The 24,300-nt window shown below is 47.1% G+C and overlaps 1 protein-coding gene across 1 annotated transcript in view; it reads right to left on the bottom strand.

Moving 5' to 3' along the window:
• Nucleotides 1–11,974, bottom strand: part of EPS8 (EGFR pathway substrate 8, signaling adaptor) — a 143,782-nt gene extending 131,808 nt beyond the window's left edge. The window contains exon 1 of the mRNA XM_080971984.1: nt 11,804–11,974. The gene's annotated coding sequence lies outside the window, so the exon portion shown is untranslated. The remainder of the gene's footprint in view (nt 1–11,803) is intronic.
• Nucleotides 11,975–24,300: the final 12,326 nt, after the last annotated feature.

Raw genomic sequence — 24,300 nt, 5'->3', positions numbered from 1 at the left:
GCATTAGAAATTCAGATATATAACCTAATCACCAAATAGCACCTTAAACCCAATTTACAGTCGCCATAATAATAATAATAATAATAATAATAATAATAGTAATAATTATAATTTATTATTTATACCCCGCCCATCTGGCTGGGTTTCCCCAGCCACTCTGGGCGGCTTCCAACAAAGTATTAAAATACAGTGGTCTGTTAAACATTAAAAGCTTCCCTAAACAGGGCTGCCTTCAGATGTCTTCTAAAAGTCTGGTAGTTGTAATTCTCTTTGACATCTGGTGGGAGGGCGTTTCACAGGGCAGGCGCCACTACCGAGAAGGCCCTCTGCCTGGTTCCCTGTAACTTGGCTTCTCGTAGCGAGGGAGCCGCCAGAAGGCCCTCGGCGCTGGACCTCAGTGTCTGGGTAGAACGATGGGGTTGGAGACGCTCCTTCAGGTATACTGGACCGAGGCTGTTTAGGGTTTTAAAGGTCAGCACCAACACTTTGAATTGTGCTCGGAAACGTACTAGGAGCCAATGTAAGTCTTTCAGGGCCGGTGTTATGTGGTCTCGGAGGCCGCTCCCCGTCACCAGTCTGGCTGCCGCATTCTGGATTAGTTGTAGTTTCTGGGTCACCTTCAAAGGTAGCCCCACATAGAGCACATTGCAGTAATCCAAGCGAGAGATAACAAGAGCATGCACCACTCTGACAAGACAGTCCGCGGGCAGGTAGGGTCTCAGCCTGCGTACCAGATGGAGCTGGTAAACAGCTGCCCTGGACACAGAATTGACCTGTACCTCCATGGACAGCTGTGAGCCAAAATGACTCCCAGGCTGCACACCTGGTCCTTCAGGGGCACAGTTACCCCATGTAGGACCAGGGAGTCCTCCACACCTGCCACAACAGAATGTCTAGGCACCATTTCTCCCTGCCCCCTAACTGTTGTTGTTGCTGCTGCTATTGCTGTTGTTCATTTCATTTCTATACCACTTTAAATTTTAAATAAAAAATCTCAAAGTAGTTTACAACACATTGAAACATCAAATAAAACAATCCAGAAGAAAACAATTTCAAGCTTCAATGAAGATATTTCAGATCCTTCTCTAAGTGATATTTTGCTTTCTCCATATTCATTTACCTACCTAATTTATACAGCTGCCCCATAGCAGAAGGACTCTAGCAAACCAATGTTGTGTAGGGGTTAGAGTGTTGGACTAGAGGACCTAAGAGATCAGGGTTCAAATCCCCACCCAGCCATGAAGCTCACTGGGTGACCTTGGGTCAGTCACAGAAACTGGAACAGGTCCAACTGCGACCACGTGGAGATCTCTGGATGCCAGGCTGCCATCCCATCAGCTCCAACCAGCATGACCAATGGTGAGCAGAGTTCGAAATTAGCCAGGTGCCAGGCGCCTTTTGCACCTATTGGCCACTTGTGATCAAGTGAAGATGCCCAGGATGCATGCCTGGGGATCATTGGATCTTGACAGTTTTCACACACTAATACCACGTCCTGTAGAAGTCTATCAGTTACGGTATATTTTATCCACACAATCAGAGTGAATTTTGGGGTGGGGGTTGGGGGGGGTGAAATGCTTTTGCTGTGCAGCCTAAGCAAGAGCAGTGAACGACGTTATAGTTAATTGTTGCAGCTTGTCCTCATCACACTGCCCTGCTCACAGTTGTGAAGAATATTCCCAAGTTGTGAATGGTCCATGTTACCATTAAGAAAAAGGGGTAGGAATAGGCCAGGGGTGAGCAAACTTTTTCAGCAGGGGGCCGGCCCACTGTCCCTCAGACCCTGTGGGGGGCTGGACTATATGCCCCACAAATAACCCAGAGATGCATTTTAAATAAAAGGACACATTCTACTCATATAAAAACACACTGATCCCCCGGGCCTTAGTTTGCCTAACCATGGAATGGGCCAATACAGTTGTATCTTGGATCCCAAACACCTTGGTACTTGGACGTTTGGCTACCAAACGCTGCACACCTGCAAGTGAATGTTCCGATTTGCGAACGTTTTTTGGAACCCAAACGTCTGATGGGGCTTCCGTGGCTTTTGATTGGCTGCAGGAGCTTCTTGCAGCCAATCAGAAGCGGCGCTTTGGTTTCTGTATGTTTTGGAAGTCGAACGGACTTCTGGAACGGATTCCGTTCGACTTCCAAGGTACGACTGTATATAAATATTTGGACTGTCCCTGGATCAAATGACTTTTCTTCTTTAAGTTCTCAAAGTTCTTAAACGAGCTCAAGGTTGTCATCTGAACTAGCCAGAGGTTTAACCTAGCATCTTGGTCAGTCAAAATAAGACTTTGGAGCCGTCTTGCCAAAAAAATGGCAACTAGACACTTTATTTTGCCAACTGTAACCTTGGTTTGAAGAGCCATTTGGCACCTAGCTTATACATCTGTGTTTCTAACACTGGATGATGGGCGCTGTAGTCCAACATCTCAAGGGCGTTACTAACAGAAGGCACCGCTGATCGAAAGTGAAGCACAGAAGACCAATGTTAGAGCAAAACAGCCATCTCATCAAAGCAGCAGGAGGTTCTCCTAATGATTATGGATCCTTCACTTTGGCAGGCATATCCTTACAGAGCTGGCTTCTGTTTGGCAACAAAAATCAAGAATTTAAATCAAGAACCTAGAAGGTCATCTGTCAACAAAATGCTCTGATGTGCTGCTGCAGCCACGAGGAGCACGCTACTCTCTCATGCCTCGCTCACTTTAGGGCAGATTTGGCAGGTAGTCAATAAGTTGACGATAAAACCATCATCGCTTTAGCTCTAGCCTTTTCATTATAGTGAATGCTATACTCCAGAGCAGGGGTCAGCAAACTTTTTCAGTAGGGGGCCGGTCCACTGTCACTCAGACCTTGTGGGGGGCTGGACTATATTTTGAAAAAAAATATGAACAAATTCCTATGTCCCACAAATAACCCAGAGATGCATTTTAAATACAGTGGTACCTCAGGTTACAGACCCTTCAGGTTACAGACTCCGCTAACCCTGAAATAGTACCTCGGGTTAAGAACTTTACTTCAGGATGAGAACAGAAATTGCACGGGGGTGGCACGACGGCAGCGGGAGGCCCCATTAGCTAAAGTGGTACCTCAGGTTAAGAAGAGTTTCAGGTTAAGAACAGACTTCCAGAATGAATTAAGTTCTTAACCCGAGGTAACACTGTAAAAGCACACATTCTACTCATGTAAAAACATGCTGATTCCCGAACCGTCCGCGGGCCGGATTTAGAAGGCGATTGGGCCGGATCCAGCCCCCAGGCCTTAGTTTGCCTACCCATGCTCCAGAGAGCACCAGGAAACTCTTGTTAGGGAGCTTTACTCAGCCCATCCCCCAAGAGAACAACAATCTGGACACGCCCCTGCCTCTCAGCCTAACCTACCTCACAGGGTTGTGGTGGGGGTTAAATGGAGGGAGGCAAACAATGCACCTTGGAGACAAAAGTAGGGTATAAATGCAATAAATGATGATGATGATGGAAGAAGTGCAATAGCATTCAGTTCCTTCAAGGCAAAGGAAGCAGAAACCTGTGGGGAGGGGGGGAAATACCTCGAAATCCAATGAACCAACCCGAAATGTCACAAAATAGTGGCAAGAACAGGGAACGGCCATCACACCTGTCCCAGAATTCCCTACTTCCATTCCCCAGGGACTCCCTGCTAACCATGGTTTGCACATTCTGGCTGAGGTGAGAATCCTGGATAGTCTTAACCATAGCCAAGATGGGGGTCAAAGAGGGAGGGGGCATTTTGTGTAAGAGGGGAGTCACTTGGGGGAGGGAACACACTATCACACAGCCCTCTCAAAACCTTTTAAACCCGGTTAAGAGGTTGAGGCAAGACATCTGTACCCATCCGAAGCGAATCCTAACCAATTCCCTTTGGGCAGAAACAAAACAGTTTACTGTGTTTATTTCCGGTAGAGTGCGTAGCAGCTGCCCTCTGGTGCTAGGCATATTTCTAAAAATCCTAAAAAACGGGTACTTGAATTCTCCCTTTTGTACTACAATCTTCCCCACCCACCCTACAGAGTGTTTCTGATGGCTTGGGCTAATATAATTAGCCAATTTGAATGTCCTGTAAAATTAACATCCCTTTGCATTTCCAGCTGCACTGGTAACAGTTCAGAAATGGCTTAGGTCAAAAAGACTTCGCTCACAAATGAATAGCTCCTCTTTGAAACCATTTTTAATGCTTTTCACTGATGGGGAAAGGGCAAGTCGTTCTACCTGCATAGCTTGGTCAAATCAAAACCCTCCCCTTCTCCCTAACATCTTTCCTTCTCCTTCTCCTGATAGCAGAGTGTCTGTATCCCCTTTCAAGCAAGCTGTTTAGATGCGATAAGGCGCCTGAATTTTAATAGAAAACACACTTTCTAAGTCAAAGGGGTGGGGTTTTTTTAACGGAACAGTTCTCTAAAAACACATAAAACTAATTGCAATCCATACTATGTATTTCCCCCACACTTTACACACAGAAAGCACACACCCATTTCCAAAAGGGAGAAAGAAAAGAGATGTCTCTTAGAAAATATCATGAACAAAAGTGCCGTTTATAGCCAGTGACCATAAAACAAATTTGCATGCCGATTGGTACAAATCACATGTCACTTGATGCTGTACTGGACTGATAGGGGAACATGAATGCATAAAAGATCCCTTTTGCATTACATTCTGGTAACTGGAGAGGCTGTTTGTGTACTATATAGGTAAGAAAACTCTGCTTCTTCTGCCGCTATCCATCCACATGTTGCTCAGACATGTACAGTTGATCCCCGCTTTTCAGCACATCACAGAAAACCATCACCTCCCAATGGCCAGCGCATAAATGTTTCCAATGAAGCGGGAGCACAACTTGCTCCCAAGGTGCATTGATCTATTTTGCACATCCGCCAAAAGTCCCGCAGCAAGGAGCATAATGAGCAGGCATGCCCAGGTCTATAGGAATGCAGAATTCAGCTCCGTGCAAATTGTCAGGTTCCCATTACAAAGAAGCAGCAAGATTTGACAGCTCTTACAGCTGCCAAAATACGTTTAGAAACGAGAGAGCAATGCAGAATGAAATCGCAGGACCCAGTGGGATGGCTGCATACAGGTGCCTAGGAATGTATATTGCTTGCCTGCAGAGGCCCCTGTGGAAGAGAATTTGCCACATTGTTTGAAAGGTATATTGTTCTCTCTGCAGCATCCATTGACGAGGAAACCATTCTGAATGTGTGGGTGAGCAGGCCACACAGGCTTGTGGCAGCGATCTACACCTCGCAAAACGAGCAGTGAGCAGGAGAAGAATGGACCTACTCCACACAGGCTTCAAGATCCAGATGCAAAAAAACAACAACACAGCAGCACCATATATACCCAGCTGCCACATCTGTTTCTGCATGCAAAGGTCTCTCCACCCAGCCATCAACAGATGTATCCCAGCGACAACATCACACCAAGTAAGACAAAAGAATCATCTTACACCTTCAACCAAATCCAGAATTTTCAATGGGGGAAGTGGGACTGCACTCCTGCAGTAACTGGCTCTTCCATAGGGACTCTGGATTAACACATAATACTGAACCACAGGCTAGTGTGAAGTGTACCCAGCCCAGCAAATTAACCTATGCCTCCTCTCCTCTGGGCAGCTGCTGCCGCTGCCCCTGGTCTCTGACTTGTCTCCCCACACAGCCCCACATGGTCCTGGGACTTGTCTGTCCAGTCCCAACTGCATGGGTTGGTGGACTGGCTGGGCTCCCTCACCCACTTGATTGCTTGCTCCGAGGTCACCTTGGCTCCTGGCAACCAGCACCCGCTGACCAGTCCCAGAGGCATCATTCGCCTGCGGAGCTGGCCAGGGCAGCTGCAACGAACAGCTCTGCAAGCCTTGGGGAGGCAGAGATGTGAGAGGGCATTGGAGGAGGGAGGGAAGGAAAGAGGGACAGAGGCCAGTGTTGCCCACGGTACCCCTGGCCATCATTCAAGGCACCCCAGGGTGCCACGGCACACTGCTTGCAAACCACTGTCATAGATGAACCAGGCCTGTGTGCAGACAAGCTATGTCTATGTAGACACTCTCCTGTGCCTTGTAAAGAAAGCATCAGCGCAGAGAGCTGAGCAACAGGCAGAGGTTGAGGACAGGTACAATTCTGCCCACAAACACTGCCCCCTGCATCCTCTGATCTGATTAGCTAAACAAGGATAGAGTTGTTACGGACATTGCAAGAGCAGGAACGCTCATTGTTCTGGCCTGCTATTGAGAAACGATGGGATAAAACTCTACTTCCTCTCCTCAAAGTGAAAGCGATAGGTGTGCCAATCGCACCCGTGCCAGAAATGCTGCACTTTTCAAGCAGACCAGGTGTAAGTCTCGATAAGGCAGGCACTGTTATCTCACAGTATCCAATGCTGCGCTAGAGAATGGGTGCATTTTGTTTCGACTTGTGACATTTCCCGATCTTAGCTTTTCCTGAAGCCACAGTAGATGCAACTTAAGAAGAAGCAGCTCATTTTTCTAGTGCTGACGTAGATGTCCGGTGGCTGGAGAGATACCAGCTAGTATCGTACTTTTCTATCTCTTTGGCTGCTGTGCAGTTGGTACCAACAAGGTTGACGTGGGTGTCAGTTTTAGAAGCGAATTTGGGCAGGAGAAGGGATGCAATTTGTCATCAGCAACAATCCAACGGATATTTATTTACTTTTGTTTATTTTGTTTTATTTCATTGATATCCCACCCTTTTCTTCCAGGAGCTCAATGTAGAATACATGGTTCACCCATATTTCATGAGACACTCGTGGAAGGAACATTGAAACCTCTTTGCCTACCTTGTAGTGTACAGATACCTTCCAACATTTCTCCAGTGAAAATAGGGATATCCTATCCTATTCAATTTATTTATTTGTTTATTTATTATTTTATTCATATCCCACCCATCCGACTGGGTTGCCCCAGCTACACTGGGTGGCTTCCAACATATATCAAAACATAATAAAACATTGAACATTAAAAAAAACCAACTCCCTACACAGTGGTACCTTGATTCTTGTACTTAATCTGTTCCGGGAGTCCGTTCGACTCCCAAAACTGTTCAAAAACTAAGGCGCAGCTTCCGATTGGCTGCAGGAGCTTCCTGCACTCAATCGGAAGCCGTGTTGGATGTTTGGCTTCCGAAAAACGTTCACAAACCGGAACACTTCCGGGTTTGCGGCGTTCGAGAGCAGATTTGTTCAACAACTAAGCTGTTTGAGACCCAAGGTACCACTGTATAGTGGTACCTCTGGTTGCAAACGGGATCCGTTGCGGAGGCCCGTTCGAAAGCTGAAAGGAATGCAACCCACACCTGCAGGTCACGATTCACTGCTTCTGCGCATGACATCATTTTGCGTGTCTGCGCATGCCCGAGCGGCGAAACCCGGAAGTAACCCTTTCTGGTACTTCCGGGTCGCCGCAGGACGCAACCTGAAAACGCTCAACCTGAAGCAAATGTAACATGAGGTATGACTGTATAGGGCTGCTTTCAAATGTCTTCCAAAGATTGTACAGTTACTTATTTCCTTGGCTCAGGGGTCGCATAACTCCATACCGTCCAACATTTATCTGATGAAAATAGGGATGTCCTACCATACACTTCACTATTTCTCTGATGAAAACAAGGGCATTCTAAGGAAAAGTGGGACATTCCAGGGTCAAATCAGAAACTGGGGCTGCTTCTGTAAATCTGGGGCTGTCCCTGGAAAATAGGGACATTTTGAGGGTCTGGTGTACAGCCCAGAAAACGCTTTATTGCTCTGTTTTGCTGAATGCTAAGCAGGCTCTCAGGAAATGAAGGGGGTTTGGGGGACGGGGGAATCCAGTAGCAAATTGTTTTCATGCCCAGGTTTGAGCTCTGTAAAGAAATTGGCCCAGACAGACGTTCTATTCAGGATGTCCATATTAAGGGAATCAAAACCCAGGAGATGAGAGCTAACACCATTCATTCCCTTGCCGATCAGAAGGATTCAGATGGAGTCGAGCGTGTGACCCTTCCCTGTAATGGGCTGCAGTTCAAAAAGTGTCAGGATGATTTTCCTCCTGGCTGGCAGCCACAGGCAGGTTGAGAAGACAGATTCTGCTACAGTTGGAGAAAGAGCTTTAGAAACCAGCAATACAAAAAGTCTCCATTCAGCTTGGAGAAACCAGAAAGTCGTTCCACCTCTTAAAGGGAGATCAAGTAACTTCTCTGGGATCTTTTGCCAGCAGCAACAGGCAAGGAAAACGTGGGAATTTTGATTCTCAAGCCCGATACCAAAGCAAAGGCTGACCCTGGGTTCACTGTACAATTGCTAACTCAACCAAGGCAACATTTAATACGGAATTGAGCATCTATTTTAAGTAATCGGAAATAAAAAGCTACGAAGTATCTAGCTGTAGCATGTGCTCATATTCCTGTTTGAAAATCTCTATGCAATGTACAAAAAGAAACGCAAACACAACAAAATGATGCCACAAAAACAGAGATACAACACTAAACCTGGTAAAACAAAACTTTAAAGATGTATAAACACATGCCAAAAACAGGAAGTCAGTACTACTGGCAATGTCCCGATCTTGTGGGTCGAGGGAAAAGAGATCCCTTTGCAAGACAGCTGAAGCAACTGACAGATTCTGCTTTGGGGTTTAGGTGTGGACAAGACATCAGGACAACTTGTGCAGCCCAAGCAAACGCGGTCTGTGCTCAAATCCAGAAGAGTGCAGACTGCCTCTGCTCCACCCGCAATGGACTGATTTGCACCTTTCTGAGCTTGCATGAACATAGTTTGGCAATAACAAGCATGCTCAGCCCCCCCCCCCCCCCAAGTGACAGTCCGGAGGAAGCACCCTAACATTTCTACTGGAAAGAAACAGAAACTGCCTTTTACAGAACCACCTAGAGCAAGGGTCAGCAAACTTTTTCAGCAGGGGGCCGGTCCACTGTCCCTCAGACCTTGTGGGGGGGCGGACTATATTTTGAAAAAAAATAATGAACGAATTCCTATACCCCAGATATAACCCAGAGATGCATTTTAAATAGAAGGACACATTCTACTCAGGCAAAAACACGCTGATTCCCGGAACGTCCACAGGCCGGATTTAGAAGGCGATTGGGCTGGATCCGGCCCCCGGGGCTAAGTTTGCCTATCCATCACCTATAGTTAAGTCTTGGAGGCAAGCTTCAAAGATGCTCAGGCTGAACTGCCAAAGTAGCAGCAACCATAGTTGTTAAGTAGAGCAGGAACATTTCACCTTAAGTGCTAGAGACAGAAGCTGAGATGGGAGGTCACAGGTGGAAGCATCGGTAAGATGCATTCATCTGACCCCTCTCAAAAAAGATGGATAATATCATCCAGCCAATTCAACAACGGCAACAAAAGCCAACAATTGTGTGAACTGTCCATAGCAAAACCGGTCCCTTTATTTTGCATTTGTTCTGCCCCCACTAAAAAGTGCTTGCTGGTGCACGAAGAGTGATATCCAACGTTAGAGTAAGCACAGTGGTTTCCCACAGGTCTACTCCAAGCATGTATTAGTTGGCTATCACTGCAAAACATTTTGCAAACTCTTAGGCACAAACTGAGGAACTGAAGGGAGGCCCTTGCCTACCTAATTATTGTCACCTTGTGGTCCCAGGATTTAACTTTTTGCTTGTGTTAGTTCAACGGCAAAGAACAGAAATACTTAGAAAGTTAACTTTCCATTTATTTTTAAATCAGAAAATTCACGCATACTATAGCAGGCTCAAGAATGTGACAGAAATCTTGTCACAGGTTTGCGTGACTCACCTTTTGGCCTGAGTGCTAAACACTGAACTGCAGTCTGCAAGGAACAACAATTTGGCATATAATACTAATAATACTAATAATAATAATTTTTTATTATTATTGCCTTGACTCCCTCCATCATCTTTTTTTGGGGAGGGCACTACCTTCTTGAATTAGACTCCCTGCTACAAATCCATCAGTTCCACCCATGGCAAAAACATCAGGCTCCTGCTTCTAACATTACCACATGTTAACATCTGACGTTCTGTGATAAAGTTCAAGGCTGAAGTTGGTGGGGCTGCCTGTTATTACATATCTACCGAGTAGATAGAAACCACAATTGTAAAAAGATGCCCTACACAGTATATTTAACAATAATTACCCATGGGTATTATTACTTCCAGCTCAAGAGGCAGTGACTAAGTGTTGCCAAGCAGGCCGATAACCAACAGGTACCACATCATAAACTGGAACGCAAGAATCCACTAGAGAAGTCCTAACTAACCATCACTTATCCAGCCTGCTATGGAGAAGTTTCCCTGGCGCTTTTCCTTGACAGAATAAGCAACTGCTCTCAGTTTTGTACTCACAAACACTAATGCAGATTAATAAACAGACAGAGAGATGGAGAGCTCACCATGGGCTGAAAATGGGTCATGCACCTTAGTCAAAATGGGCGGTGGCTAATTGTGGTTAAGAGTGACCATGCATTTAAAGTGCACCCCCTCAAAAATTCTGGGAACTGTAGTTTACCCCCCAACAGAGCTATGATTCCCAGCACCCTTAACAAAACACAGTTCTGGTGATTCTTAGGAAGCGAGTGCTTGAATAAATGGTGTGTACATAGCACACTAAGACATTCCCTGGGATTAGGAGCGGGGCAGAAAAAGTAGCAATATAGCTAGTTAGTTACTATTACATTTATATATAAATGTAAATAAATATTCTCTAAGAAATTCCAGGCAGTATCTCCACTCACTCACACAAACACACAACAACAACAACCACAACCCTGCAAGGTAGGATAGGCCAAGAGATAGCAGCTGGCTCAAGGTCACACTGGCCAAGTGGGGGTTTAAAGCCTAACCTCCCTGTCTGTTGCTCTAACCACTACACCACACTGCCTCAGCTGAGAAAGAACACACGGAGGTATACATCTTTGGGGCAGTTTTTAATGCCCCTTCCCTGATTCTGAGAAGAATCTGGAGCACTAGCTGCTGTTAAAAGGCAATGCAATCCCCAGAGTTTAAAGGCTGCAGTCCTATGTCTACTCAGAAGGAGGTCCTGTTGCATTCAACGGGGCTTGCTCTCAGGTAAGTGGGGTCAGGACTGCACAGCCTAATCGTGGAAAGATATAAAAGCTTGGGGGCGGGGGAGGAAGCTGGGATTTCCTCCAAGGAGCACATTTATCTACTCCAGGAAGCAATAAAAAGCCAGCAACTACAATCCTTCCCTAGTTGTTTTTTTATATATATACAAAACAAAACCAGCTGACAAGATAGATCACAGGTGTGGTAAGTGAGCGAGCGCTCAGGTTACAGGGGAAGGGAAGCGGAGCAGCGCACGTCTCGGCTGGACAGGGCGGCGGCGGGCGGGAGCGCCTGTTACTGAACCCGCGCCCCCTTCCATCTTTCACAAACACGCGCGGCCATTTCACACGTTACGCTTTTCACGAGCAGTGGAGAAAGAGAGCAAAGGCTTGGGTCTCAGGAGCTCCAGGGCGGGAAACAGACGGGGGGGGGGCGTGGGTGTGGCACCGGCTCCCCCCCTCCCCACCCCTTTGGAAAAAGGGGGAAACCCACCGAGAGACCCCCCCTCCAAAATCTTCCAGGAGAGCAGACGGCGCCCCCCCCCCCAGACACTGTACTTCGCACCCCCTCGAAGCCCAGCGGGGAGCATGAAAGCAGAGGAATGTGGGTCTGGGCCCCAGCGAGGTTAGGGGCGACCCCTCTCCCGCCTCTCCCCCCCGATTGTGGGGGGAGGGTGGGGGAGAGCGACCCTTCCCCCGCTTCCCCCGACGCCTTTTGTGCGCCTCTTACCGCGCTGCTGGTTCCTCGCCTCGCGTCTCTCCTCTCCCTTCCTTCCCAGGGAGGACGAGAAGCGCCTGGTCCGCGCAGGGCGTCCGAGCCGACGGGCGGGGAGAGCGGCGAGGCTGCCGAGAGAGGAGCCGCCGACTGAAGCGCCCTCCGCACGGCCCGCTGCCGCTTCCAAAGTGCCCGCCTCTGCCTCGGCAGCTTCGTGCGCTCCGGGCTTCCCGCGGGCCGCAGCGCCCTCTCCTGGACGGCCCGGGCTTCGCTCGCTGGTGGAAGAAGCCCCGCGGGGCGGGGGGGAGAAGCGGCGAGGCGGTTCACACGTGCAGGATGCGCGTCGCGTGGTCTCGCCGCCGCGCTGAGAAATGTGGAGGATCCATGTGTGTGGAACTAAGTAAGAGGATTAGGGCGGCCGCCAGGGAGAGAAAGTTACCCTTAATGATAATTAGCAGAGTGCTGGATTTAAAATTTAAAATGGGGGGGGGGGGAGCATGGGCGTAGCCAAAGGGGGGCAGCTGCCCCCACTAAATCAAGTAAATAAATAAAAATATTTAACTAACTGACCAATCGCGTTGCAGATAGCTCGGTTATGCCCCCACCCCAACATAAATCCTGCCCCCCACCCAACATGAAGGCAACCCTGTTTAAGGAAGTTATTAATGTTTTGTGTTTTTAATATTCTGTTGGGGGCCTCCCAGAGTGTCTGGGGAAACCCAGCCGGATGGGCGGGGTATAAATAAACTACTATTACAACTGTTGTTTTATATATAGAAAAATTTATTAGTTTTTTAACATAACATTTTCAACAGTAATTAAACATACTTTTACATCTTATTCAGTTTTTTTGACTTCCATCAGTCCTGTCTGAAAATTTCCCAGTATAATATCTTAGTATGTGGTGTAGTGGTTAAGAGCGGTAGGCTTGTAATCTGGTGAGCCCGGTTCGCTTCCCCGCTCCTCCACATGCAGCTGCTGGGTGACCTTGGGCCAGTCACACTTCTCTGAAGTCTCTCAGCCCCACTCACCTCACAGAGTGTTTGTTGTGGGGGAGGAAGGGAAAGGAGAATGTTAGCCGCTTTGAGACTCCTCAAAAGGGAGTGAAAGGCGGGATATCAAATCCAAACTCTTCTTCTTCTTCTAGTATGCATTTCTTATCTTCCCTATTACATTTCAAACTCATATCCAATATCTCTATCTTTTTCTACTTTGTAACACTTCGTATATTTCTCCTTACAAAACTTCTTGTAGTCCTACAGCATAATTTGTTGATTACAGTTGCTCTTCAAATAATTCATATACTTCTTCCAATCTTCTGTGAATCTCTGGTCCCGCAGGTTTCGAATCCTTCCTGTCATTTTGTCCAATTCTGCATAGTCCATTAATTTCATCTGCCATTCTTCTTTCGTCAGAATTTCTTCTTGCTTCCATTTCTGGGCTAACAATACTCTTGCCACTACTACTATTAATGTTGTTATTGTTGTTGTTATCATTGGCGCCATATTATAAAAGGTGAGCCAACTCCGCCTCCCCCCGCCCCCGATTAATACCAGCTGAAACTGAATGTGTGGCATATGGAAGAGAGGGCTGCTAAGGGCTTCTCAAGACCAACTGTCCCATACCACAAGAGGGGAGACTGCTCTGATGGTCGGATCCTGCTTGCAGGTTTTCTGCAGGCATCTGGTTGGCTGTTGTGAGAACAGGATGCTAGGCTAGATGAGTCCTTCTTGTGTGAATCCTGTGACAGGTGAATCCACTGAAAGGTGCTGGGTTTGATAATAATAATAATAACAATAATAATAATTTATTATTTGTACCCCGCCCATCTGGCTTCCAACAAAGATTAAAAATGCATTAAAATGTCACACATTAAAAACTTCCCTGAACAAGGCTGCCTTCAGATGTCTTCTAAATGTCAGCTAGTTCTTTATCTCTTTGACATCTGATGAGAGGGTGTTCCACAGGGTGGGCGCCACTATCGAGAAGACCCTCTGCCTGGTTCCCTGTAAGTTTGCTTCTCACAATGAGGGAACCACCAGAAGGCCCTCGGCGCTGGACCTCTGCATCCGGGCAGAATGATGGGGGTGGAGATGCTCCTTCAGGTATACTAGGCCGAGGCTGTTTAGGGCTTTAAAGGTCAACACCAACACTTTGAATTGTGCTCGGAAACGTACTGGGAGCCAATGTAGGTCTTTCAAGACCGGTGTTATGTGGTCTCGGTGGCCGCCCCCAGTCTAGCTGCCGCATTCTGGATTAGTTGTAGTTTCCAGGTCACCTTCATAGGTAGCCCCACATAGAGCGCATTGCAGCGGGAGATAACTAGAGCATGCACCATGAGGCTACCTCAGCATTCTGCTTGGGGGGCTGTATCCATGGTCCCCCTCCCCCTTCTAGCCTGGTAGTCCTCACACGAGGGATGTTGATGGGTCCTCAACTGCCCCCTTTGCAGTCATGTATGGCAACGGCCCTGATCCAGGCCTCTTCACAGCACCAGCCTGGGAGGTAGCGCAGGGAAAGGGCATTTCTTGCCCCTTTCTGCCTTGCGTGGTGCAGTGGGTCTACTCTGAGTGTGACTGACTTTTGATCTCACCTTAAGATTGCTGCTACAATCCAGTGAATGCTTGCATGGGAATGAATCCCACGGAACATTTACTTCTAAGTATACAGACACAGGATTTCCATGCTAGAACACTGGGCTTGACTGGGCTTTGGCCTGATCCAGCCTGGCTGATATTATGCTCTTGGGATGGAAAAAACAGAAGAGCTTGCATTGAAAGCAATTCATTCAGAGCATGTGATTTGCTGAGGGAGTGGAATAGGGACTTTTGACAAACAGTCATAAAATCCAAAGTCCTTAGGGGCTGCTTTATATACTTAAAGCTACCATATTTTATTGGGCTCCAAAGTGATGGTTGGAATGTACGACTTCCTGCAAATCAGGTGTGGGGAACCTGATGCCCTCCAGATGTTGCTGGACTACAACTCCCATCATAGAATTGCAGAGTTGGAAGAACCTCAAGGGTCATCTAGTCCAACCCAGGAATCTCAACTAGACAATACATGGCAGAACGCCACCCAACCTCTGCTTTAAAACCTCCAGTGAAAGCGAGGCCACCGCCTCTCATCCTTAGCCACTGGTCATGATTTTTAGAACCGATGGGAGTTGTAGTTCAGGAGGATCTGGAGGGCGCCAGGTTCCCCACCCCTGCTATAAATCATTGGATCTACCTGGTCATTGTTACTTGAGATGTTGCCACACGCTCTTTTGCTGTTGATTCATAAACTGCTGCATATATCCAAAGTGGTGATGCCTAGCCCTTCCAGATGTTGGTAAAGGTAAAGGGACCCCTGACCATTAGGTCCAGTCGTGGCCAAATCTGGGGTTGTGGCGCTCATCTCGCTTTATTGGCCAAGGGAGCCAGGGTACAGCTTCCGGGTCATGTGGCCAGCATGACTAAGCCTTCTGGCAAACCAGAGCAGCTCACGGAAACACTGTTTACCTTCCCGCCGGAGCGGTACCTATTTATCTACTTGCACTTTGACGTGCTTTCGAACTGCTAGGTTGGCTGGAGCAGAGACCGGGCAACGGGAGCTCACCCCGTCGTGGGGATTCGAACCACCGACCTTCTGATTGGCAAGTCCTAGGCTCTGTGGTTTAACCCATAGCGCCACCCGCGTCCCTCCAGATGTTGTTACTGGACTACAATTCCCATCATTCCTCGCTGTTGGTCATATTAGCTAGCAGAGCTGATGGGAGGTGGACTCAAACTTTGCAGCACAACCCTATGCATGTCTCCTTAGATGCAAGTCCTGTTGGATTCAATGGCGCTTGCTTCCAAGTAGGCGTGCATAGGAATGCAGCCTAATTTCCTCTGAGCTCAATGGGATTTACCTCTAAATGCACAGGATCATACCGTAAAGCAGACAGGAGGAACCTCATTCAGCTTGAGGGCCACATTCTGAGTATCCTCCAGGGGCCACATGCTGGTGGTGGGCGGGGCCAGAGGTAAAAGTGGGTGGAGCAATGACTATAAAATTTACCTTTATAGAGCAGGCTAGTTTCTGCAGGCACTCAGACATCCCTCTGTCCTCCACCCAGGCAAACAAGAGGCGTTATCAGGTTCGAGGCTGCCTTCCAGCCCAGGAAAAAACATATATTTATTCATTCGTTTATTTCACAACATTCATTGACTGCTTGATTGTAATAAAACCTCAAAGTGGTTTAGAAAAACAATATTATCAGCGGGGGTGCGGTGGGGGAAAGGACCACCGGGAAGTATTTAAAACATTCAAAAATAATTAAAATTAACAGTAAGCAAAACAAAACGAGGTTAAAAGATGCAACAGTTTCTTCCTGTCTGAATTGGCTTAATTAAACAAACATGATCCCCACAGTTGCCAAGAAGAGTACAGTGAATGTGCCTGGCTGTGGTCAATCGGCAGAGCCAGTAAGAGGTATTCAAAGTGTTGGTGCTGACCTTTAAAGCCCTAAACGGCCTCGGTCCTGTATACCTGAAGGAGCGTCTCCACCCCCATCGTTCAGCCCAGACACAGAGATCCAGCACCGAGGGCCTTCTGGCGGTTCCCTCACTGCGAGAAGTGAGGTTACAGGGAACCAGGCAGAGGGCCTTCTCGGTAGTGGCACCCGCTCTGTGGAATGCCCTCCCTTCAGATGTGAAGGAAATAAGCAGCTATCCTATCTTTAAAAGACATCTGAAGGCAGCCCTGTTCAGGGAAGTTTTTAATATTTAATGCTGTATTGTTTTTAACACTCGATTGGGAGCTGCCCAGAGTGGCTGGGAAACTCAGCCAGATGGGCGGGGTATAAATAAATTATTATTATTATTAATCTGGCCGAGGGAGTGTGTGATCTGCAGTACGGTTTTAGGGTCACTCTGAGAGGCCTAGAAGGCTGCCGCGGGCATGAGATTCCTCGCCCCTGCTGTAAAGCATCCAGATTATTTTCTCCCCCAATATTTATATTTGCCTTTCAGTTCTCTGCCGCTGCTGTGGTGTTGTTGTTTTTTAATGAATTTAGATATACATAGCAGTAGAGATATCATATTGGTGTGACAGTTGTAATGATTAAAACCAAGCCAGGAACAATAGATTGCTTTCTCCTGTCTGCAAGGCGGGGAGGGAGGTGAACAGCAAGAGCATAACATGCATTAAATGTGACAGTCACCCAGTCGAAAGAGGGCTCTGGCTGGGGTCTTATACACAATGAGAGCAGTTTTCAATTAACCCCTCTAGTTAGAACTATGGAGCTGGTACAGCTCTTCATAGAGGAATTCAAAACACTTTCAAATAAATGGGGTGGTCCCCCCCCCCCTTTCAACTAATTTGATTCTCTTGAAGACAGAAGGTGAGCCAGTGGTGAAGGTAGATAAGTTTGGCAGCTTCTTTCTTCACTGTGTGGATATGCTGCTCATATATGGCTTAGCCTTGGAAGTATTCTCCCCTTCATAGGAACTATAGCTAAATAGGAAGCTGTACTCCAGGTGAGTATTCTGATCAAGGCAGAATAATAATAATAATAATAATAATAATAATAATAATAATAATAATTTTATTTATACCTCGCCCTTCCCGGTTCAAAAACCGGGCTCAGGGCGGCTAACAACAAATTTAAAGCACTTTAAAACACTTAATTATAAAAACAGCATAAAATACAGTATAAAAACATGAATGACAATAAAATAAAAAATCAGTTAGATAATCCCCAGGGCTAGCTGGCTGAGTTGGTCCTACTTGGGCCAGCGAGGAGGCTAGGGGAGAATTATCTGTGGGGTCTCAGAGCGGGTGGTCTTCATAAAAGGGGAGGGGGAGGGAAGAGAAGGGAAGGGAAGGGAAATAAAAGATCAGGCTGAATTCAAATTAAAGGCCAGGCGGAATACAGCAGGACTATTCCTTTCCTTGATCTGGACACTGATGTAACCTGGAATAGCATTAGCTTTTTTTTTGCTGCAGCATCACACTGTAGGCTCATGCTAAGCTTGCGGTCCACTAAGACCCCCAGATCTTCTTTCATATGTTGTACTGTGTTCCTCGTTAAAATGGGCAAGGGCTGTTTTCATCAGTGGGCCCTGGTACCCACCCTGAGGATGCTCCATATTGACATCGGCCACAGTGCAGATTCCACAATGGGGACCCTTTCAGATAACTGCAGCCTAGCAAGGCACACAACTGGAGTGAGGTTCTGCTCCATGGCTTCCTCAGCAAGGTGGTTTATCCTGCCAAAGCTACTTTTACGACATTTGCCATCAGGCTGAGAATTTCCATCCCTGAAGAGGAACATTTCAAAATATATTAGGGATTCTGCAAAAGGTATGATTGATTCACTGCACAGCAGTGGCAATAACATTAGTCAGGAAATAAAACCTTCACATTTACTCATCTTGATGTTCCAGGAGAGCGATTTGCTGCCTCTTATATTCTCATTCGTACATGCCTGGGAGTTTAACTATATTGTATTGACCTTATTCCAGCTCTATTCATCAGCCGCTTTCCTTCAGTGTGTAATGCAGGTCTGCGTCTCTTTCCATAATTTAGTATATTTGTCTCTTTCCAACGCCCTGTTGTACATTAAATTAACACTGAATTAATTAATTGGCGCAATGTTGATTAATTCACAAATCGCAGATTAAAATGTGGATTTAAAGACCGGCTCTTAATTAGAGCCATCTTTTTGTGGAAAGGCTTTTGAACGCACTGTGAATTGTGGTAGGTGACGTATGGACGCCTCTTTTTTTAATTAAGGCGATGCTCTAGAGAGCCAGTGTGCAGCGAGGTGGGATGCAAAATGCTGGGTATGGATTTGAGAAAGCTAGACGGGCTCAGTGGCGTAGCGTGGGGGGTGCAGGGGGGGCCGGCCGCACCGGGCGCAACATCTGGGGGGGCGCGCTCGCACTCGCAGCTCTCTGCCCCTACCTGGCTCACTCACTCTCTCTCACTGCAGTGCTGGCTGTGCGAATCCGATCCGAGCCGCTGGGTCGCCGCCCACTGTGGAGGGGGTGGGTGCCAGGCGTGTGGTGCAGAGAGAGAGCGAGGGACTATCTCGGGGAGGGACAGTGCAGCGGCCGCCCAGCGCAGCGCTGAGCGCGGGAGAGAACCACACCAGACCAGACCAGGCAGCAGCAAGAAGCTGGCAGCGGCGGCAGGTTAGGGGTTAGGGGGCGCAAATTACTTGCCTTGCCCCGGGTGCTGACAACCCATGCTACGCCGCTGGACGGGCTTGAGATGGAGTAGGAAGAGTCAGCAGCTGGCAGCCTTGATGCAAAATCCGGCCCCCTGTGGGGCAATACCCAGACTCCCAGGTGGCAAGCCAGGAGCAAAGGAGAGCTATGGATGGAGCACTGGCTTTGGCAACATGGCAGGCTATTTTGGAGGAATAGTGTGTTAGCCATCCCCACCCTGTTCCTTTCTAGGGTTGCCAACTTTTGATCCTGCTCCTGTAGCTTTGCCTTTAACACCAGCTTAGAATTATAGAATTGTAGACTTGGAAGGGTCAGTGTAGGAAACTCAGCTAAACATCCATGACAGATGGCCACCCAACCTCTGCTTTAACACCTCCAGGGAAGGAGAGTCCACCACCTCCCGAGAGAGCCATCAAACAGCTTTTACTGCCAGAAACTTCCTGTTTGGTTGGAATCTCCTTTCTTGAACCTTGAAGCCATTGGTTTGAGTCATGTCCTTGCCTCCGGAACAGGAGAAAACAAGCTTGTTCCCTCTTGACAGCCCACATAGTTACTTTGTGTTAATGAAATATACTCTGAGTCAAGTGTGAATTTCATGCTCTTTATTCAGCTCATAGTAGCAATGAATGAAACTTTCCCCAAAACGTCTAGCTACATATACATTATTTACACAATGGGCCCCGTGTGATTGGCTAATTCCGGGCTGCTCTTGCAGGCCAATCAGGTTGCGGATTCACCTCCTCCAGAAGCCCAATTAGCTGCTCCTGCAGGCCAATCAGGTCGCTGATTCACTTCCACCTGGAGCTGGATTGGGTGGCTCCTGAGGACCAATTAGACTGCTGCATTCTGGATCCTATTGATTTAGGATTCAGCTCAGTACATACCAATCAATATAACATTTTTATGTGTCACTTTGTATTTTTGAACATTTTTTGTTTAAGTTGTCTGTTGTTGCTTTGGTTTTTTTGTATACTGCTTAGATATATATTTAATATATAAGGAGTTATTGAAATTAAATAATCAAATCAGGCGTTGAAAGTGTCACCTATTGAACCAAGAGGTATATCTCCCCCCCCCAAAAAAAGATATATTGGGATTGGAAGCAACATTTCAGTGAGAGGGAGACTTGAGTCATGAAGGCCTCCCAAATCAGGCCCAGGCAGCTTACAGTGTCCTGGTACCCGGCAGGGTCTAATACTGCTAACTTAGGAAGGGGAATATGCTTGTGGGGAGGGTAGACAATTGTTATCCCCCACTTTCCAGTGTAACTTCACATCGTTTTCCTTATTTCAAAAATCCCAGTGGGAGGGGGAGGGAGGGGATGAGGTTCATTGCACAAGAGCGCCAAATCAACTTTCATTGCTCAAGCAGAATTTTTGGTTTGTTATTGAATCCTGCTCAGAAATACAGCGGTACCTTGGGTTACAGACGCTTCAGGTTACAAACTCCGCTAACCCAGAAATAGTACCTCGGGTTAAGAACTTTGCTTCAGGATGAGAACAGAAATCGCGTGGCGGCAGTGGGAGGCCCCTTTAGCTAAAGTGGTACCTCAGGTTAAGAACAGTTTCAGAACAGAAACTGAATGAATTAAGTTCTTCACCTGAGGTACCACTGTAGCCTAAAGAGTTTAAAAAAGAGAGAGAGAGCAGTGGGGGGAGGGGCAGTAAAGGACATGGAAAAGCCAGTTTGTTTTTAACACACCAGAGAAACTGATGGAGCGCAACACAAGTCATGTGAAATCATAAAATGTTCTGTGCTGCCAAGGTCAGATTGCTCAGCAACCCTTAAACTCTTGAGGACATTCTGCAAGATTAAAAAGGAAAAGCAATGTTTGCATTAGAGAAGACTGGGTGTTTTCTTTTTGCTTTCTGTTCTCCCCCTTCTTTTTCCGGTTGGATGACGATTTGTTTGGAATTTTTTGAAAAGCATCCCCTCATTTCTTACTAATCTGATTTAATTTCAGAGGAAGGGGGAGAGATTGTAGGGAGGAGAGTGATCTAATCAGGCACAGACCCCTGTTCTGGGAGACCGTCCATGTTAAACTTACTGCAAGCCTCATGGAGACATCTATGCAGAACTGATCGGAGGAGGAAGAATGGGAAGAGATTGGGGAGCCAGAAGGCTATGGCACAAGGGAGGACCCCAGTGGGCTGAGAGGCAGTGGGCAAGAACCAAAGGAGGACTCAAAACCTACAGAGGGTCCCAGGTGGTTGGGAGTTGGAACTCAGATTTGAGGTATTATTATTATTATTATTATTATTATTATTATTATTATTACTTATACCAAGCCCATCTGGCTGGGTTTCCCCAGCCACTCTGGGCGGCTTCCAACAGGAGATTAAAAATACATTAAAACATCAGTCATTAAAAAACTTCCCTAAACAGGGCTGCCTTCAGATGTCTTCTAAATGTCAGATAGTTGTTTATTCCTTTGACATCTGATGGGAGGGCGTTCCACAGGGCGGGAGCCACTACTAAGAAGGCCCTCTGCCTGGTTCCCTGTAACTTCACTTTTCGCAGTGAGGGAACCATCAGAAGGCCCTCGGCGCTGGACCTCAGTGTCCAAGCTGAACGATTGGAGTGGAAGCGCTCCTTCAGGTATACTGGGCTGAGGCCGTTTAGGGCTTTAAAGGTCAGCACCAACAGTTTGAATTGTGCTTGGAAATGTACTGGGAGATGTAGGGAAGTGGAACGGCCCTCCTCAATGTCACTGGATAACCTGAGTGCTGCTTTCTAGTCAGTGGATGAGCTGCTGGCATCAGCCTCTACTAGTGAAGAGCCTATGGGGTTCTTCCTCAGGGGAGGCTCATAGGGATAGATCTGAGAGTGCACTACCTGTTGGAATTCTGCCTGGGTCAGAGGAATGTGCCACAGCGTAGGCACCGGCAGATATTCCTGTCGACCTCCCCGCGTCTCCACTCTGCTGATAAGCATCTGTTGACGCAGAAACTTCATTTCTGTCAGGTGCGCTTGAACATCTCCATCAGGCGCAAGTCTCAGATTGGTCAATTTCTCAAAATACAGCAACGCTGAAGAACCAGCATCTCTCTGATGCGTTGTACGCAGCGTGTCCCATACCTCTTTCGCGTTTTCTAAATGCTGAACATGCACCAACTGATCATCTGAGACACACAGAATTATAGCAGTCCTGGCCCTTACATTCTGTGACTCCCAACCTCTGGTTGGTGCTGCAGGGATGGGGTTTTCAATTACATCAAAAAGCCTCTGATTCTGCAGCAGGGCCTTCATCTTTACAGACCAAGATGAATAATTGTCATTGGTTAAGGGAGGTGGGCAAGGCAAACCTCCCCCTTTCTTGGCATCCATCTTGAAGCCAAGCCTCCAGCTCACACTGTCAAACAAACTGTAAAATCCAACAGTTGTTTTTTTTCTTTTTCACGCAGCAAAACTGCAAGTTGTTTATGCTTTTTGCACCTGGCAGCTAAACTCAGGCTGCTATTGAAAAGTCCCTTCCAAGAGCTCGTAAACCTTGTAGCCGAAACATTCTCTGATTTTGTTTCGCTTTCCCAGGCTTACACTCAGAGTCCAGCCCCTTTGCCAGTAACTTTCCAGGACCGTTACCTAGCAACAATGCATTTCAATAGGACTTCTTATCTACCACAAAAATTTGTGGAATGCAGGCTTCAGCCTTCAAGCTGCAGGCCTCTTCCTCCGGAGCTTTTGTTTTCTTTGAAACGCAGCTCCGTGAACCAGGGAATTAATCTTCCTGCGTTCACACTTTTAGCCCGAAATGCAGCATACCTTGAACTTTGTTGCTCTGGAAAACACCTCTTCTTTCCACCAGCTGTCTGTGGAGCCTCTGGCTTCTTTCAGACGCTTCTCTTCCTCCTTGGAGCAGAGGAGGACAATCCACCAGCCTCTCATGCAGATGTCCGATGAATCGCAACCATCCTCTGCTACCACTGTTGGAATTCTGCCTGGGTCAGAGGAATGTGCCACAGCGTAGGCACCGGCAGATATTCCTGTCGACCTCCCCGCGTCTCCACTCTGCTGATAAGCAGGCGAGGTCTGGCGATTCTTCTCAGATGTATGAGAGGAACACACCGTTCTTCCTCTCTCCCCTTTGGTGTCCCCAGGGAGGGGAAAGAAGCAGACAGAAAACTATTTACATCATTTATTTCTGCCTCTTACATCAGTACAGAGAATCATGTCTGCACTCAACAACAGCGAGAAGAAACTCCTCCCAAGTACATCCAGTACGGGTCATATGACACACACACACTGAGCTAACATCCGGTGCTCAGTACAGAATGGACTGCCCCTTTGTTCCCATGGCAACAGTCACAAACATCCTGTTTGGCTTTCCAGCCACAAGCAGCTGGCTGAGCTGCTAGAGCCTTTGCTTGCTGCAGCATTGGTGCTTTATGGTAACACTACCAACATGCTTGGAGGCCAGCAGTTGTGATGCTGGCATATATACATACCTCCACCCATTCCTTCAACTGAGGTCGTTGTCTGAATAGAGTTCAAGTCTGAACGGGCACGAGATCGGGGTGATTTAGGCCTATGGAGTTCACTGAGCTCGCTGCTGCCATTATTCTTTATACGGTAAAGGTAAAGGGACCCCTTACCATTAGGTCCAGTCATGGAAGACTCTGGGGTTGCGGTGTTCATCTCGCTTTACTGGCCGAGGGAGCCGGCGTACAGCTTCCGGGTCATGTGGCCGGCATGATTAAGTCGCTTCTGGAGAACTGAAACAGCTCATGGAAACACAGTTTACCTACCCGCCAGAGTGGTACCTATTTATCTACTTGCACTTTGATGTGCTTTCGAACTGCTAGGTTGGCAGGAGCAGGGACCGAGCAACGGGAGCTCACCCCATCGCGGGGATTCAAACCACCGACCTTCTGATCAGCAAGTCTCTGGCTCTGTGGTTTAGACCACAGTGCCACCCGCATCCTAATTACCAGGAGGAAGCTATTTGAGCCTGCCAACGAGCTTCAATGCTCCCAAAGCACACTGCCTGGAAACAGAAAAGAAACAAAACAAAGCATCAAGGACGTAATTATGCATAATTAATATTTTTAAAAACAAAAATAAAAACAAATAAATGTCAGATTATATACAGCATTCTCCAAGTTGATAAATCATTTATGATAAAGCAAGGCGAAGTTCTCAAAAAGCTCATCTCCTTCAAGATATGGGAATACAGCGGGACAAAATAAACAACTTTCCCTTGTGTAAAAATCCTATATAGAAGAAAATCGCTAGGGAGAAAATACGGCAAGGTGGAATGTGATACCCTACAAAATAGCATAAAGTTTCAAGGGCAAATGGTTTAAGGTGTTAAGA

This window comes from Podarcis pityusensis, assembly GCF_964106645.2.
Source record: "Podarcis pityusensis genome assembly, chromosome: 10".
Lineage (NCBI taxonomy): Eukaryota > Metazoa > Chordata > Lepidosauria > Squamata > Lacertidae > Podarcis > Podarcis pityusensis.
Note: the sequence above shows the minus strand (reverse complement) of the source record. Positions and strands in the feature narration are given on the sequence as shown.